This window comes from Schistocerca gregaria, chromosome 3, assembly GCF_023897955.1.
Source record: "Schistocerca gregaria isolate iqSchGreg1 chromosome 3, iqSchGreg1.2, whole genome shotgun sequence".
NCBI classification, from domain to species: Eukaryota; Metazoa; Arthropoda; class Insecta; order Orthoptera; family Acrididae; genus Schistocerca; species Schistocerca gregaria.
Window position 1 is genome coordinate 240594839 of NC_064922.1, and position 19217 is coordinate 240614055.

The window sequence follows — 19217 nt, forward strand, 5'->3', positions numbered from 1 at the left end:
TCCATTATACTTCCTCCTTCACAAATCAGTTTCCGTTACAATTTTGATATAATCATGTTAATTAAACACAGTGAGAAATTAAGACTTTACAATTGAAACATAACTTCACAATTGCTTCCTCACTCCAACACAGCTAAACGTTATTTGCCTATGCGCCTACGCGCACACCGAAGATAATAAACTAACTTCTGCGATACAGCTTTACAACATCGCTGCTCGCTCTCAGTCGATTCAGATACCAGATACCTGAGAGCTATCACACTTTATACTCTGTCGCAACGGGAACGGTTTGGGTTCGTTGAATACACAAAGACCGTTTCCTTCCGTTGTGTACAGAGCCAATAGTGAAGCACAGAGGAGGCTGTGTCATATTGTGGGAGTGTTTTTCTTGGTTTTAGGTTGTGGTCCCCTTTTTGGTCCTAAGTGAACTCAAAATGCAGAAGGATTTAGACACTATTTTAAAGCGTTGTGCAATGCACACAGTGAAGGAACGGTTCGAAAACTATGACTGTATCAGCATGACAGTGTAATCTTTGACAAAGGAGACTCAATGAGGCTATGTTTCGTGAGCAATAAGATCTCTGAAACGGGCTGGCATGCAGAGTGTCCTCTGAACCCAGTGGATCATCTTTGGGTCGAGTTAGATTGTCAACTTCGCTCCAGACCTCAGCGTCCAGTATCACTACCTCCTCGGGCTTCAGCTCTTGAGGAAGAGTGGGCTGCGATTCGTCCACAGACATTCAGACACCTCAGTAAAAGTGTCTCCAGCAGAGTCCAAGTCGTCATAAAGGCGAAGTGTGGACACACTCCTCATCAGTGTACGGTAATAGCTGTCCGGATACTTTAAAACAGATAATATATTTCTAGTAGGAAGATGTGTGTACCATTGATTGGCTGCGGTACAAAGACATATTATTAAATGTTTCACAGAATACTAAATCAAATGGACCTGAGCACTATGGGACTTAATATCTGAGGCCATCAGTCCCCTAGAACGTAGAACTACTTACACCTAACTAACCTAAGGACACCACACACATCCATGCCCGAGGCAGGATTAGAACATGCGACCGTAGCGGTCGCGCGGTTCCCGACTGAAGCGCCTAGAACCGCTCGGCCACTGCGGCCTGCACAGAATTGTGAAACTTATATTAATTTATTTCAAGCAACAGATGAATAAGTCTATATTTTTCTTCCTAGATGAAGACTTTTTATATTAAATCTTAAGCTACGAGTGAGCAATGCGAAACGGGCACAATAACCACACATACAAATGGGAAGATGGCGGCCGAACCATAGAAGGAGACACAAAGAAAGTGAATCAGCACAGAGAGTGTCAGGTAGCCAGTCTACGAGCAGAAATGGTGACAGCGATCTGATAGGGAGATGCAGAAAATCGTCTCAGTGAGCTAAACATTAGAGCACTGCAAGCAGGGATGGAAAAAATGTGCTAGAACAAACTCGTTAACGGTGATGAGACGGACTGACTGACTGCAAGGACTATTCTTGTCAGATGGGGGATATTTTGCTATCTACATTGGACTATAAACGGGAGGGGCTAGTGAGACAGCTAAGCAAGACGATCGCTACCCAAGATGGTGGAGCCCGATCATGATGACTACATCACTCAAAATTAATGAATTTAAACTGTATGAACATAGCTGGTTTACAAACAACTTGTGTAGCACAAGTTTGCTGTCAGTTGTTGGTGATAAACTGTATGTATTGCTGAATCTTCATTAATTCGCTTTTTAACTTCCTATATCAGCAAATATTCTGTAATAAAAATGTTCTTAGTACCTGAATAAGTCCCCCCCTCCCTCCCCCGCTCACCCTACCAAGTATCTCGCCACGGTGGAGGTCTTGCGTGCCTCAATGATACAGATATCCGTCCCATAGGTGAATCATACTGTAAGGGTATCCATGGTTCCTGCCCTTGTAACATTACTAACCCGGCCTTACCGTGTTGGTACTGAGACACAGCAGTAGGTTAAGGAAAGTTACATCTGTTGCACAGAGAGCATCAAAATCAACAGAGAAAACTGTCACGGTTGATAGTATACGATAGTAGAAGCAATAACGTTCTAGTGAACATGGATTCACTAACGAGTAATTCGCAAAATATTGGGTGGCTATAATTAAACTTTCGCCGTCTTGAGAAACGATCGTAGGACAGTGAACCTATGTAGAATCATATGTAATGACTAACGGCAGAGAAATAACGAATAAACCGTTGAAAGAAACACAGTTTAGATTTCAAATGAGATGGTAACTTTAGTTAATTGCGTGCCATGTTTACTCTCCAGGTTACAAACGGTGCTCAGTGTACGACCATCTGCCTTCGGGACAGAGTGTAACTGCAGTATAGACACCATTTCATAATTGTCCGCAGCACTTTTCGAACGATGAACCATGGAATGTTCAGCTGTCGTGCCCCAGCTCGAGCACTGTCTAAAGATCGCACATTGTGTCCACCATTCATGGGTAAGGCCACAGGAGCTTCTTCGACAACTTGTGACGCTTTCCATTCAAAACTTCGCAAATTGCAAGTTAATTCGAATTTTCGAATCACGTTATTCAACCTCGGTGCGGAAAGAGAACCTCTCAGTATTATATTAATACGTCGATACTCACGAAAAGCAGCAGCATTGTTGCTATTTCGGTAAGACAGCTTTACAAGTGGAGCCCTGCTCACGTCGTCCAACGGTCTAAGGGGCTGCAGTCATGGGCTGTGCGGCTGGTCCCGGCGGAGGTTCGAGTCCTCCCTCGGGCATGGGTGTGTGTTTGTCCTTAGGATAATTTAGGTTAAGTAGCGTGTAAGCTTATGGAGTGATGACCTTAGCAGTTAAGCCCCATACGATTTTACACACATTTGAACATTTTGAACATCGTCCAGACCTATGCTGACTGACTGCAATTGTAATGCACGCTCATGCTTGCGTTTCAATCTTACGTCGATGTATCAGTGCAGGTGTCTAACGGCAAGTCATATCATTAACACTACCAGCAACACAAATCCTGCAGCTCACATTTTGAACAGTATCCCTACGAAGCTGGATACCTATACGGCAAGCAGTTTTTCATCTACACCGGCTTAAGTAGTGAACATTTAATTATAATCGCTCTATACTCCCGAATGTATAATTGACTCTAGTCCGCAGCTCGTGGTCTCGCTGTAGCGTTCTCACATCCCGAGCAAGGGGTCCGGGGTCAGATTCCTGGCGGGGTCAAGAATTTTCACCTGTCTCGAGATGACTGAGCGTTGTTGTGCCCTCTTCATCATCATCATTCATCCCCATTGCGGTCGGAGGAAGGCAATGGCAAACCACCTCCGCTAGAACCTTTGAAAGGTGGCTACACTGAGTCACAGCGCCAGAGATTGCGCCAAAGAGTATTATTCAGCCGCCTCCACTGGCAGTGCTTGTTGAGAAGTTGCGGAGAGTAGTCGTAGTTCTGATGTAGGCGTGATCTGTGCTTGTTGAGACGTCGATAGAGTACTAGTTGTTCTGTTGGGTAAGACACCATATGTTATTCGATTGGGGATGTTGTAATGATCAGAGTGTATTTTTCGTCAATATATATGAAGGTAACGAATTTTTTATTTTTATTTATTTCAAACCTCCTAAGTAACAATGCCTCTTGCTCATAGGTTCAGTCAACAAAGCATCTAGCTTGTGTTCATATATTAGAGTGTAATTCTGGTTTCCATGTGCAATCACAGTATTTCTGTTTTTTTTAATTATTTCATTGTAAATGGCGTTTAAAGCATCTTATCGTATTGAGAAAGAACCGTGCCAGATGTGTACGTTGAATCACACTTCCACACACAGAACAGTTACACTTATACTTTGTTGTTTCGTAGCTTTTATAGTTGCTGGGGACTTAATTAATTGTATTAACGGAAATTTCCTTTCATTCTTTGTTGTTATTCTGTGCAGTCAGATTGCGTACTAATATTATTCAGGGCCAACCGGTTACGAGACTGCGTAGCCGAGCAAGCGGTGACAAAAATTGGAATCATTTGCGTTCTATTTAATTAAGCCCCCATGCACCTTGCCTAGAGCAGCGGCGTGGGTCTCACGCATTGTCCCCTATGCTCTGTCAAGCAGTATGAGACATCATCATCATCATTGACTCTAGTTTGAAATATTGACCACGTTGGTATGCATGTCCTTGAAATGTAAGCTTTCCGTATAAGTCTCCATCTCATCCGGCTCAGATTTCATGCCACGCGGGTTCAAAAATGGTTCAAATGGTTCTGAGCACTATGGGACTAAACATTTACGGTCATCAGTCCCCTAGAACTTAGAACTACTTAAACCTAACTAACCTAAGGACATCACACAACACCCAGCCATCACGAGGCAGAGAAAATCCCTGACCCCACCGGTAATCGAACGCGGGAACCCGGGCGTGGGAAGCGAGAACGCCACGCGGGATTAGCCGAGCGGTCTTGGGCGCTGCAGTCATGGACTGTGCGGCTGGTCCCGGCGGAGGTTCGAGTCCTCCCTGGGACATGACTGTGTGTGTGTTTGTCCTTAGGATAATTTAGTTTAAGTAGTGTGTAAGCTTAGGGACTGATGACCTTAGCAGTTACGTCTCATAAGATTTCACACACATTTTTTTTGTGACACCCTTGTGTTCTTTCTCCTCCGCTGTCACACCCACATTTTCTCTTCACTGCGTCGGTTTCTATTTTCTACCAAACTGCTGTAGCATGATATTACGTAACATGCATTCAAACGACTCATCCTTTACATCAGTTCATTATCAGTGGGTAAATTCAACCTACCTTTTTCCGCAACAGTATAATCACGCTTGGACGATTAATTGGCCTCCGCTGTTGATGTCTATCGTTAGTACTGGAAATGCACTTAAACGCCAAACGCAGCAGCTGTCTCGCTCGTACTGCGTGCGCACGGCAGCGAAGCTAGTAGAGACCAGATGGAGTTAGCATCTAGAATCGTATTTTTCAGTTTACTGGCACTGACAGCCATCCAGACAGGTACAAGGTTACACTTTAATCGCATTTCCATTCGATATTGGTCGTTGAAGATTTTGTATTTGCCTAGTACGTATGTCAATGTTTTCAGATTTCACACACATTTGAACATTTTTTTTCAGATTTCATCCATAGGGTACCTTAACAAGAAATTCATTACTACTCCAGCACATTACGTGTTACAGTTTACTGTCACTCCTACCTGTGTGTTGAAGGGAGTCTTCCAGTTGTAGTCCTCACATTTGGATGCAGTACTGCCCTCATCTTTGCAGTGAGTCACGAATTTCTTCAAATACCCCCCGAGCACCTCGTAAAGCTTGTACTGTAAGATTTGCTGCTCCAATTCTCAACCGTATCAGCAAGAGTGCTGTTCACTTTCGAGATGCCCCCAGACAGATAAATCCATTGTTAGTTGCGATACTCTGTATAATTCGAGGACACACTACTTCACGGTGCAATGATGATGGGACCTTCTTCGGTAAAATGTTATGGACGGATTTGGTCAGAAGAAAACGGAAAACGTCGTTCATCATTTAAGCGTCTGTAGGTTATTGATAGATAGGCTGAAGTTTTATGTGATGTGAGTTAGTGAAGTGGACTAAGAGGAAGAACAATATTTCGCTTCAAGTGAGTCCATGGTTATCAATAAGGTATAATGTATGGCAGGTCCATTAAAGATAAAGAAAAGTGGGTGAGCTACTACGAACAGCATAGTGAAGGGATCATCATAGGTCAGACAGGCGCAATGCCACGACCCATGCCTTATAGCTCCGCAGATGATGAACAGATCGAAAAAATGTGATGATAAAAAATAAATTACTCAGTACATTAACAGGAGAAGAAAGTTCAATTATAGTGAGAAAATAAAACTCGAAAGTGACAAAACGAAGAGAAAAAAAAGTGGGCTGGGGAAAAAACAGCGAAAGGGAAAATCTCCTATTAGAATTTTGCATAGAGCACGATATAATCATTGATAATACTTGGTTTAAGAATAATGAAAAACTGTTTATACGTATGAGAAACATGAAGACAGCGATTAGCTTTCAGAAACATTATAAGAATATGAGACAGAGAATTAGAAATCAGAATTTAAAACTTAAAAATAAAACCAGGAGAACTTCCAGGCTCAAAGCATCAGTTATTAGTTTTAAAATCTGTACTAAAGAGGAAGAAATTGCAAAGAAGTAGTACGTATGCAAGATAGCAGCTGCATTATCTGAAACAACTAGATGTGGTTGAGAGTTTAAAAGGCAGTGTTAGACAACAACAGACTGATACAGGAGAAATAAATGAAATATAAGGTAAGTAGGTAGGTTTGAGAGTACAAATAGTGCAGGCACATGAGCAACTAGGTAAAAAGACAAGGTCTAGGAGACGTTGTGGGCTGTCATAATGGAGATTAAATGTAGTTTACTAAAGGTGAAAGTTTAAAAATGAAGCTAATGAAGTAAGCGAAAGGGTATACAGACAACTATAAACATGATTATCAAAAAGTTTGAAGTGGCAAAGATTCAATAGCTATAGCAAAAACAGAAGGTCATGGAATTAGGCAAAAATAGGGGAATGATAACGAAAGAATTAAAGAAACCTTTGAAGAAAAGAAAAGAAGTAGGATAGATATCAAGTGCTCAGATGTCAGGCCAGTTCCAGGCAAAGATAAAAAGGTTGAATGGTGTAAGGGATATGCAGAAAGGCAATATAACGGAAGAGAAGAGGAAGAGGGAGTGCCTCAAGCATAGTTCGTGAAAAGTTTTGAGCTCGTGTTCTGATTTTGCTGACTTTTCCGGGAATCACATGCGTCTAGGCCTTCGGTAGGATGGTGTAGGCGTACAGACGAACCTTTATGGACATACTTAGGACGTAACTGCCACATGTATCGCATTCGTAGGAAGACTTTAGAAGTGGTGCCAGTTGTGCTGGTGACGTCTGTATCTACGTCTCAATTAACAGACATAAGGTTGCCGAGATATGGAAGTAGTTCATCAGCTTATGGTACCACCGTCGCACTATGATCTGAGTAGATACATGTCTTTTCTTCAGTTAGACCCATTTATTTTTGCACGTTGTTTCTGTTTTATGACTATTTATTTTTAGCCCTTCAGAAATGGCCGTTCCATCCATCATGACAGTTATTATTAGTAAACGTTGTGTTTCTGCCAGAAGAACGACGTCATGAGCAAAATGTCGATCCGTAAGCCTAGGTTGCTTATCTTTATGTATTTTCATGTTAGAGTTGTCAACAGTTATTATCATTATGAAATCTGCGACTAATATTAAAATGGAATGATGACAAATAGGATTCTTGTATGACGCCTGCAAGAATAATAAAGAATGGGGTATTCCCACCTTCTCTTTTTGTACAGCAGCTAGAATCTACATACAAGTTTCTGTAAACATCAATGAGATGGTCCGGAATTCCTCATAGGCTTGGAATATTCCTCAGTAATGCTCGGTGTATACTGTCAAATGATTTTTTTAAATTAAACGAAGTGTAGGTGTAGTGGACAGTTCAATGCTATGCAATGTTTCATTACGAAATGCAGAAGAAATACTTTTTGGGAAGCCACCCTATTCTGTGGTCGCCAGTGTACTGTTTCTTGTATCCTTTTTAGGAGGACGGGACAAAAGACTTTTCCTGTCACCGAGAAAAGCTTTATACCTCTCCAGTTCCTACATTAGGTCCATTCTACTGTAACTTAACAATGATGACACACCTCCACTCTTCTCGAACTTAGCTTGTTTGCCAACACGTATTGCGCCATTTAGTAAGACGGTAAACAAAGTCCAGACTTCCGTATTTCAGAATTTCTGTTAAGATTTCATCCAAATTAGCTGCTTTCCTGTTTTCGTGTGTTAAATTCAGAGAGAAGAAAGAAAACTTTAACTGCACATGTCATTGTAATACAACCAACAACGACAAAGGCTTTGGGAGACAAATAGAACGGCGTCGATAGTGTCTTGAGAATAGATTATTAGAGGAACGTCCACAAAAGTAAAAAGTGGGTGTTGTTGTAGGATAACGTCAGCTGACATTGCGAGAATTAGTTTAGGCAATGAGACGCTGAAAGTGGTAGACGAATTTTCTTATTTCACCGGCATAATAACTGACAACTGCATAATTATAGTATACTAGTCATAATGACGCAGCCTAACATTAAAAATGATTTATTCGATATTATATATTAAAAGATCGTTCATGTTACACCCTTACAAAGTTTCCGGACTGTTTGTTACCACCCTGTATAAAAAGTTTCGTGGGTACAATCACAGGAACATGTTCTTTAGCTAATCCGTTGTTAAACTGCTCTTTACTATAATTAAAAAAAAGACTAAGACTGATGTGGAACAATAACTGGGTGTGGTGTAGTACTAACATCTGACGTCAAATTATAATTTGGTACGAATCTCGTTTCAGAGCATCGTGTGCGATAAAGTCGGTCCTTGTTAATGAGAGGACGACTTCTCCAATATTGATCCAAGGAACAATAATGGTTTGATGAACGTCAGTGAATCATGGAGCTCTCAAGAAGCAGCTTCATGGACCGTCGACTCCATACGCCTAGCTGAGGTACTATTACGGACAATACGGAATCCACATCGTACAATGTAAAATCGACTAAAATATGAGGGTATTCGGTAAGCAAGATCCGATCAGGTGCGAAATGTAAACCGCAGCGAAAATCCGATGACACTTTGCACACATGTGTTGGGCAGTGTATCAAGTATGTCCATCGATCGCGTCACGTTGCTCTTTATAGTTCTGAGCATGTAAGGATGGCTAAATAAGTGGTGTCTCCTGCCAAGTAGGAGGGCCTGGGGACAGATTTTGCCTGATCTATTATTGAGATAATTTTTAATTGGCTATGTGAAAAATACAACAAAATGGGATACTGTTGACAATTTAAGTGTGATGTGTGCCTCACATTTTTAACCAGAAGTAAGACATGGTGAAAAAAGCTGTAATTTCTGACACTGGGTGTCTGAAACCAGAAAGGGAGTGCTGGTAAAGTAGCATCTGTAACTGCAAAAGCACATGATCTAAAATAATTAGTCTTTTTAGGCAGTATGACAATTAAAATGAATGTAAAGGGGTTGGCAGAAGAAATTGCTAAACCACTTGAGTTGCTGCATGTTATGTGTTTGATTAAATTCAAATACGTGAACATAAAAACAATAAGGCGAAACGAACTATCTAGCAGACAGTTCTTTCTAGCGGTACATATGGAAAACCATATTACTAGCATGCAGTCATTTTAAAAAGGTTGTGGACTAATCCTTACTAATCGGAGGGTTAGCATTATCTACTGGTGACCCATCACATTATGCTGACACTTAATAGTGGCAGTTTTTTTTGGGGGGGGAGGGGGGTTTGGTGTATAGTAGCTTAAGATATTGGTAGAGGTTGGGCGTGAACTACAATGTATGACACTGTCAACCTCAGTAAACAGTTGCACTGTATCCATTAGTGAATGCTTTTGTGTTACACTTTGCTTTATGTTGTCAGTTGGTGGTTGTTTTCTTTTCTTGTTTCATAGTGAATGAAGATATAATCCCGGTCCATGACATGGTTTGGGTATGACCCTACCAACTTCAAAAGAGATTGGCAGTCCCTATGTCCATTACTCCAGTTAAGCTTTCGCAGGAATGCAGAACACAGATGTAGGCTGCTAGTCCTCTGAGAGAGAGGATGTTTTTTTCCCCCCTTCCACTCCTCTCCATGCGGGTGGTCCAAGTTCTTGTTTGTTTACACCATGACTGACTACCATAGCAGTGTTCTTTGCGCTTGAGATGAATTTGCTGATTACTAAAAAACCAGCCGGGAACTGTGAGGATTCCCCTGACATAGATTCATTAAGGTGGCAGCTGTGCTCATATTTACTAAAAAATAAAATTTATTATCATTAATATAGTACTTGATAAAAATTTATGATTAATTAAAGTCAGGATAGTACTGTGACGACAAGGGATGAATCATATTGTGAGTTTCAGGCAGTACAGTTGCACTGCTGTGGTAAGCTAATTACATATCCTTGCTATGTATGAGAGCATGCAATCAAGGAAAGTCTGTTTTTGACATTAATTTATTCTGAATATTTTCAACATGAAATAAAAAAATCTCCAGAGTGATGTTCATCACTCTGAAGAAGTGTGTACACCGTTGTGGACATTATCAGTGAATTAAAACTGTGTACCATACCAGGAATAGCATGCAGACTAGCAGATTGAAGCCCACGTAACTTAATTGTCATGCATTTCTTTCTTCATGAAAGCTCTCGGCCGCACTCTGTAGGGGAAATGAAGATTCGTTTTCGTTGGAAAGTGTTCGATCGCCCACAATGCAACCCTCGAGTTTCATGTCTGCTCACATAAACTGACAGCTGTGAAGACAACATTTTGGCACAGACAGATAGTCGGTTATAGACCAGCGTAAGGAAATGGCGGAAAGCACAGGTGACTGCCTTCTATGACGGAAATTGGTAAACTCTGCGATAAATGTCTAAGGCGGAGCGGTGACTTTCGAGAGAAGTAGCTGGAAGGTATAGTTAACTGTTTGGAAATAAAACATTTCTGATTTTCACAATGGTTTACATTTCGCGACCGATCGGCCCTTAGTTTCCGAATAGCCTTTGTATTAAAAAGTACCCAGGATGTCAGGTGTCAGCTCCCAGAGATGTTGAAAATTTTGCCTTAACTAAGGCAGAATCACCTTGTTATTTCATTGTTTTGAAAGTCTCTGTGTATTTCATCACTAACTATATGCGCAGCTGGCACTGGAAGGGATAGGAAACAGAAGGAAAGGTCAACTCAGTGTTTGTTGCTCGCCGTGACAAGAGGAAATGCTGACAGTGTAGACTGTAAGAGCGAGACGGGGCCCGTGATGTAGCTGGTAGCAGGTGGCCGTCGTGGCGAACGCGGCTCTCAAGCAATTTGCCGAGACGCTCTGCGGCGGTCAGCCTCCAGCAAAACAAAGTCGCCTGTGTCTGCTGTCTGCAGGCTGCAGGCTGCTGGATCATCGTCTTTTGAAGTGGCGTGATGAGGCACTCATCTGCTGACCCCCCTCCCCCCCCCCCCCCCCCCCCCACCTCCGGCTCCGCACCGCACATCCGCCTCCTCATTGAAACAGTCCTTATTTCGTACTGCCTCTCGTTCCGTCGTTACGTCGGTCAGCTCAAACTAATTTACAAGTCTGTGCTAAAAAGAAAAAGGACTAGACCGATAAGAGTAGGGCGCTCCGAGGGTTTCGTACAAACTTAATTGCGAGGGGCATTCCAAAGGTCATGCTAGACATTTTTTGTCGGCAAATTTCGCAAATTTCGGAAGTTCTTGTGGGACGTCGAGGTATATTTCCCATATGGTTTCATGAAGTTCCGATACGTGGCGGTGCTATAACGTATAGATTTGTAGAAAAGTGTGTTAAATACGTTACGACAGATTTTTCTAAAAAGGAACACTTTTAGTTTCAGTTGTTAATAACTGGAAATGTATAACGCCAATAAGCATGAAAACGTATGTGTATATGCATATAACATTTCTTAATTTCTTAACAACTGTGCAAAATTTAGTTACATTTTCCTGAAAAACTTGGACTTTATAAGGTTTTTTGAAAGTATTGCAATTTTGCATACGTCCCGTCTTAATTTTATCTGAACCTGCTCCGAGGTGAACTGTATTTAGTATCTCATTGAATCGTACTGAAAATGCATTTTGCACATTACTGTCACTCTGTCTAGCTGGCCGCTTCGGTTTGATGTGAGCAGTTTGTTGGTACAAATCACTGATGGAAATTACTGACCTACTGCAGAACACGAAACGCAATACTTTAAAGTCTCTGGTGAAGAGATGAAAGTACAACTTTCTGCCGTTCTGCCAACATGTGTGTTGTCTTCTTAAAAAATAACACCATTAGCTTGATGAAGGAACGGTTAGACCGATAACAAAAACTTTCGATATATATCGGTTACTGTGGTAATATCTACATTTGATACCAATAATACTCTAGCCGATAATGCTCTGTAGATGTAGAAATCTTCAGTTACACCTCATTTTGTTCCTGAAAGACACAGAGTCTTCAACTTCTGCCTGCAAACCAATGACAGTACGTTACATCACTGTAGATAAAGATTTACTGGGATTACGCAGACTCAGTCTCAGGTAAGGCACGTATCAGGCACGTTTCATTGGCGGAACACTGGGAAAAACGCACTAGTTTGCAAAGGAGACTACTTACGAATCACTCATGCTCCCCATCTTCGAATATTGCTGATGTGTGCGGCACTCATACCAAATAAGACTCACAGATGATATTGAATGTGTACCATAGATGGCCGCCACTGAATGTTTTAATCTGAGGTCATCAGTTCCCTAGACTTAGAACTACTTAAACCTAACTAACCTAACGACATCACACATATCCACGCCCGAGGCAGGATTAGAACCTGTGGCCGTAGCAGCAGCGCGGTTCTATACTGAAGCGCCTAGAACCACTCGGCCACAGCGGCCGGTCACTGAATGGTCACAGGTTTGTTCGACTCAAGAGACAGTGTCAAGGAAATGTTGAAAAACTTGAAATGACACACTCTTGAAGATACACGCAGGTTATCAAACGAAATCCTACTTACCAAATTCAAAAACCAATACAATGTGAAGACTCTAGAGATACTTATATTCTTGAGGCTCTTACAAATATCTTCCGTGGGGAATGTGAAGACATAATTAGAGTAATCAAAATAAGCAAAGAGGCATTTCTTCCCGCTCTCCTTAGGCGACTGGAGCGGGAAGAATCTCTTACATGTGGCACCGTGCATGTTACAGTGTTCTGCATTGTATGTACACTGGTGAGCGAAAGAATTATGACCACCTTCCTAATAGCTTGTCTGTCCGCCTTCAGAAAGAAATACGTCACTGATTCTACGATCAGGCATCCGACAGATTGTTGGTACGTTTATGGAGGTATGAGGCACTGGAAGTCTACGAACAGCTCATGTAACTCGCTCAAATGACGAGCCCCTGACTTGCCTACTCGGTGATGGCGTCCTATAGTAACTCAGATAGGTTCCATAGGATTTACTTCAGGCGAATCTGGTCACCGAGACATCAACGTGAGTTCACTATAATGCTCCTCAAACCACTGTAACACGGTTGTGGCTCCGAGACAAAGACTGAAAGATGGCATCGCCGTCGCGGAAGACATCAAGCATGAAAGGAAAATACTGCAATTTTGTCATATGATGACATGGTTGGAGACGTGGCTGTTATTTGAAGACAAATGTTGATGCTGTTGGAACAGCAACCAGCCACAAATTTACTTTCAGTTCCTTTATTCAAAGGGCACCGCTACCGGTTTCGAATCGTTGTGATTCATCTTCAGATGGTTTACACGCTTTTCTTATGACATGTGGTGTGTTTTTTACACATTAATTGTCCTAAAATATAAATAATACATAATTATAAGCACGCCACACACAGATGGTTGAGTTACAGATTTTCGTTGCATGTGACTTACGTGAAATATCGGTTTGGAGTGTTTGTTTTCATAATATTCGTTCAACAGATGTGAATATATTCCCAGTGTATTCTTATTGTTGCTGACGCAAATTTTTCTCACTGTACACTTTAGATTTATCACTAAGAGCATTTCTACCACGCACCACATGTTTTGATACATACAGAGAGCTTACAAACATATGAGTATCAAAGATGCTATGATATATCGTAACATTTGATGTCCTATGTTTGGAAAGGATCACATCCTTACGCAACTGAAATGCCTTTTACACTAGTACAGAGAAATTGATTTTTTGAGTTGATACTGTTACATTAATTATAAAGTTGTTCCTTTTTCTCCTTACTACTGTATAGGTAAAATAGTACATTATTTAACTACATTTAGCATCATGAGAATTATAGAAACATATAAATTTGCTACTTGATCTGCAGATAGGCGTACTAATATTATTTGCTGTGGAGGTTGGAAAATAATTCTTGGAAATTTTTCAGGAAAGGGGTGTTAGCTATCTCAGTTTATTCATTAAGGGTGTAGTCTGGGGTGCTGTTTTTGTGTGTGTGTATTTCTATTTCTTCTAATATATTCATAGTGGCTCCTTTTTCTGCTAGATGTAAAATTTTTAAGTTGTTCTCAATGTTTTTCACTGAATGGTTTTCTTCAGTAATATGGGGTGCAAATGCAGATTTGTTCAAGTTACCAAATCTTAAAACATCAATGTGTTCTTTGTATCTAATTTCAAAACTTCTGCCTGTCTTTCCAATGCAGAATTTTTGGCATGTATCGCATTTGAGTTTATAATTCCTGATTTACGGTAGGGACTCTTGGAGGTATTTACATCATGGATTACTTTTTGTTGTAATTTATTATTTGTGGAAAAGCTGATTGTAATATTTTTCTTTTTTAATAAGTTTGCTATTTGGTATGATAGTGCGACTACTTGTGGGAGAGTAGCATTTTTAGGTTTGGCTTCTGTGGCACACTGATTTGGCTTGAAGTGACTGCTGTGAAATGGATCTCTGGTTTTTGTCTGCATTTTGTTGTGGAGTTTTTCTATTATTATGGGTTTATATTCATTATTATGAGCAACTGTTTTAATGATAATACTGGTCCAATCAGTGTATCTCCATGGCGCGCTGCACGTTTCGAACCGCAGCTCACCTCGATGACGGCGTTTGTGGAGACGACTGTCGACCTAGTGTAGCGAAACCGTGATTCACCTGAAGAACCCACACCTTTCCACTGATCGCCGGTCGATTCCCGATGGTCCCGTGCCCGCTGCAACCGTAATTGACGATGTCTTTGGGTCAACATGTGAACACATAGGGGTGGTCTGCTGTGGAGCTCCTTGTTCGACAATGTACGATGAACGGTGTGCTCAGATACACTTGAGCGGGCAACAGCATTGTGCTCTTTCAGCAGAGATGTCTATCCTACTTTACACAGTAGACAAGGCTCAGAACCCCACGTTCTGTGAAGAGTCGTGGACGTCCAACCATTTAGCATCTAGTCGTAGTTTCACTGTCCTTCTGCCTTTTTCAGTAGCTGTTCACGACAAAAGTACGTGAATATTCTAGCAGCTTCGCCGTTGAGATATTCGTTCACAGGCTCTGTGTAATAATAATTTTCCTTTTGCCAGAGTCGATTTCAATCGATTTCCCCAACTGTAGGCCATATCTTCGCTAGGGTGGTCCCCCGTCCGTGTCTGCTCCGCTTACACAGTTTTGTTACCGCGTCACGTGCCCAGAACGTCATCAGGCGGCATCCAACGTCTCGTTGGGCAGTGGTCATTATCTTTTGACTTATCAGTGTATGTTGATGTGTGAAGGACGTTTCGAAATAAGTTTTTTCATCGTTTCTGAAAGAGAAAGTGGTACACCAGGTGTCACAAAAAAACGGCACATGAATCCACATCCGCTGCTGGTTCAACGACGGAAATGGCATCGGCGGAGGGGAATGAAGCACAGGGTCGAAAAAGTGAGAGTAGCAGCATACGTCTACATCTAAGTGATTACTCTGCTATTTACAATACAGTGCCTGGCAGAGGGTTCAGTGAACCACATTCCAGCTGTGTCTCTACCGTTCCACTCTCGAACAGCACGCGGGAAAAACGAGCACTTAAATTTTTCTGTGCGAGCCCTGATTTCTCTTATTTTATCGTGATTATCATTTCTCCCTATGTAGGCGGGTGCCAACAGGATGGTTTCTCAATCGGAGGAGAAAACTGGTGATTGAAATTTCATGAGAAGATCCCGTCGCAACGTAAAACGCCTTTGTTTTAACGATTGCCACTCCAGTTCACGTATCATGTCTGTGACACTATCTCCTCTATTTCGCGATAAAACAAAACGAGCTGCCCTTCTTTGTACTTCTTCGATGTCATCCGTCAGTCCCACCTGATGCGGATCCCACTCCGCACAGCAATACTCCAGAACAGGGCGGACAAGCGTGGTGTAAGCAGTCTCGTTAGTAGACCTGTTGCACCTTCTAAGTGTTCTGCCAATGAATCGCAGTCTTTGCTTTGCTCTACCCACAATATCTATGTGATCGTTCCAATTTAGGTTATTTGTAATTGTAATCCCTAAGTATCGTTTTATTCGAGGTACTTCATAATGCTCGAATACAGTGTATGTTCCAAAACCGTACTGCAAGTCAACGTTAGTGATATAGGCCTTTTCGGGTATTGGTGTGACTTGAGAAATTTTCGAGTCTTTAGGTACGGATCTTTCTGTGAGCGAGTGGTTGTATGTAATTGTAAATATGGACCTATTTTATCAGCATAATCAAAGAGAAACCTGACTGTTATACAATCTGGACCGGAGACCTTGCCTTTATTAAGTAGTTCAAGCTGCTTCGCTACTCCGAGTATATCTACTTCTATGTTTCTCATCTTGGCAGTTGTCCTTGACTGGAATTCAGGAATATTTACTTCGTCTTCTTTGATGAAAGAGTTTCGGAAAATCTTGTTTAATAACTCTGCTTTAGTGGCACTGTCATCAGTGACTTCAGCGTTGTTATCGCACAGTGAAGGTATTGATTGTGTCTTGCCACTGGTGTACTTTATGTATGATCAGAATCTCTTTGGGTTTTCTGCCAGATCTCGAGACAGAATTTCGTTGTGGAAATCATTAAAAGCGTCTCGCATTGAAGTACGCGCCATATTTCGAACTTCTGTAATACGTTTCCAATCTTGGGGATTTAGCATTCTTTTAAATTTGGCATGCTTTTTTCGTTTTTTTTCTGCAATAACGATCTGACCCATACCAGCTTGTCCGAGATCATTCGACGACAAATCACGATGACAGACGGACGTGTACTGACAAAGTGTTCGCCAAGTGAAAATGTGATGTTGTCTGGTGTGAATGGGCACGTGGAATTAGTGTGTCTGTCACCCGTGAACCCCTACAGACCGTGTACGGTAAACAAAGTCAGGTCCCGCCAAATGGGTGGTCTCTGGTATTGCATGTCCAGAGAATGATGGCAGAGAGTGGAGGATGAAGGTGTAAGTGGGCCTTCTTACACATCCACGAATGAGTGTGTGTTCTTGAACGACAGCACAAATCCACACACAGCAAGGCTCTCACAGGATCAGATTCATCTTTCGGATGTGAGAGATGGATCACCCGGCCTACAGCCCCGATCCTACGCAATCGGAGTTTCAACTGTTCCCAGCACTCTTGCACTCTTGGGACGTCACTTCCAAACCAATACTGAGGCGGAGCAGGGAGTGCGACACTTCTTGTATCGCAGGGCACCGAGTTTTACCAGAGTGGGTTTCTCAAACTAATTGCACGCTACAACGAATGTCTCAATGTCAGTGGCGACTAAGTCGAAAAATAGTGCAATAGTTCATGATGCTATAGGCAGTTTGTTTTGGGAATGATGTTTTCGCATGAAAGATATTGACGAAACTTACTTTCGGAACATTCTATGAAGGTGTAGAACCCCGTGTTGCAAGATCTGCTATTCTTCCGGCGTAATCCTCATGAAGCTTCGTGAATGTGGACTCTAAATGAGATGTCCCTGAACGCATAAATGCAGCCAACCAACAAACTGTGTGTTGATAATAAACTACGTAATCGCAAATGATACGCTTATCTTGAGTTAGTACATACCCACAAGTTAACTGAGATCCTTTGCTTCCTCATTAGAGAATTGTTGAGTTGTCGCACATTGAAGCAGTGAATTCTTTCACAGTTGTTGATTTCCTGTTAACTGAAATAATTTTCCAATGATGACATACACCCACTTCCAGCTCAAGTACAAGTGGTTCTCGAGTGTCTGTTTTGCTTTCTCAGTTACAGAGTTAAAAAGCGGTTTCCTACAGACTGGACTGTTGCTTGAATTCAGGTGCATTTCCGATGATGACGACTGGTGAACTCTTATGCTGGATGATCATCTAAACGAGGAAGAACGTACTGGTGTAGTACGCAGAAAATCTCTATCTCGTACACAATCCAAAAATTCAGAAAAATAATTCCACTTAATATAAAACAACACGCAGGACACTTGCTGCTCTCTACTACTATGATATATTTCAACGGTACATATTATGAACTCCAGACGAAACTAGCTAGCTATAAATGCTTATGTTAAGAGGTACAGGACGTTACGGTATAAATACGGATATTTTTATTGGTACAGTGTACTGACGATATTACTACAGTATTTACTTGTTCGCTGTCTAACAATTATAGCTATTTGGCGTAATATGTTCTTAGGTTGGTTAGTAGCTCACATGTCGCAAGAAAAAGCCATTAATGCTTATTTTCTCTTGCGCAGTAAGTCACGTGTTGAAATGTAGATGCGTGGACGCAAAACGGTTAACTGACAGGCGTAGCCCAATTAATGATGCAGTTAAGACCGCGCAGAAAACTTTATGAAGTAAATTACATGACGTGTTTGTGAGAAGTCTAGTAGATGCAGACAAAAAACTAATAACACAGTGAAGTCGGTACACGTAAGGTACCAATGATCATAATATGTGCGTTTATATCCCTAACATCCTGATTAACAACAATCAGTTGTTATTTCGTATGTCCTACTTACACTCAGTTAGAAATGAACTTGAAGGCAGTACTATACAAAGGAAAGAGGGAAAAAAGCGAGAATGAGAAGCTGATATGTTTTTATTCCAGTCTCTGATCACAATATCAGTTCTTTAGACGATGATCACTTTCAGTCCGTCATGACCACCCTCAGATCTTTTTTACACCATGTCCCAAAGTGATAAGGCATAATGGCATCGTCAAAACATATAAATATAAGTGATTCTTCAATGTCTCCAGGCGTATTTTATGACGAAATAAATTTTGGGTGAACAGCCTGGTATGAGTGTGCATAGGACACATAGGTACAGCGTCCGGACTCATAGGAAGCGCCTGAGGGAGGAGCGGGAGGGGGATTGTCCTATATACAGGGTGAGTCACCTAACATTACCGCTGGATGTATTTCATAAACCACATCAAATACTGATGAATCGATTCCACAGACCGAACGTGTGGAGAGAGGCTAGTGTAATTGGTTAATACAAACCATACAAAAGTGCACGGAAGAATGTTTTTTAACACAAACCTACGTTTTTTTAAAATGGAACCCCGTTTGTTTTGCTAGCACATCTGAACATTTAAACAAATAAGTAATCAGTACCGTTTGTTGCATTGTAAAATGTTAATTACATCCGGAGATATTGTAACCTAAAGTTGACGCTTG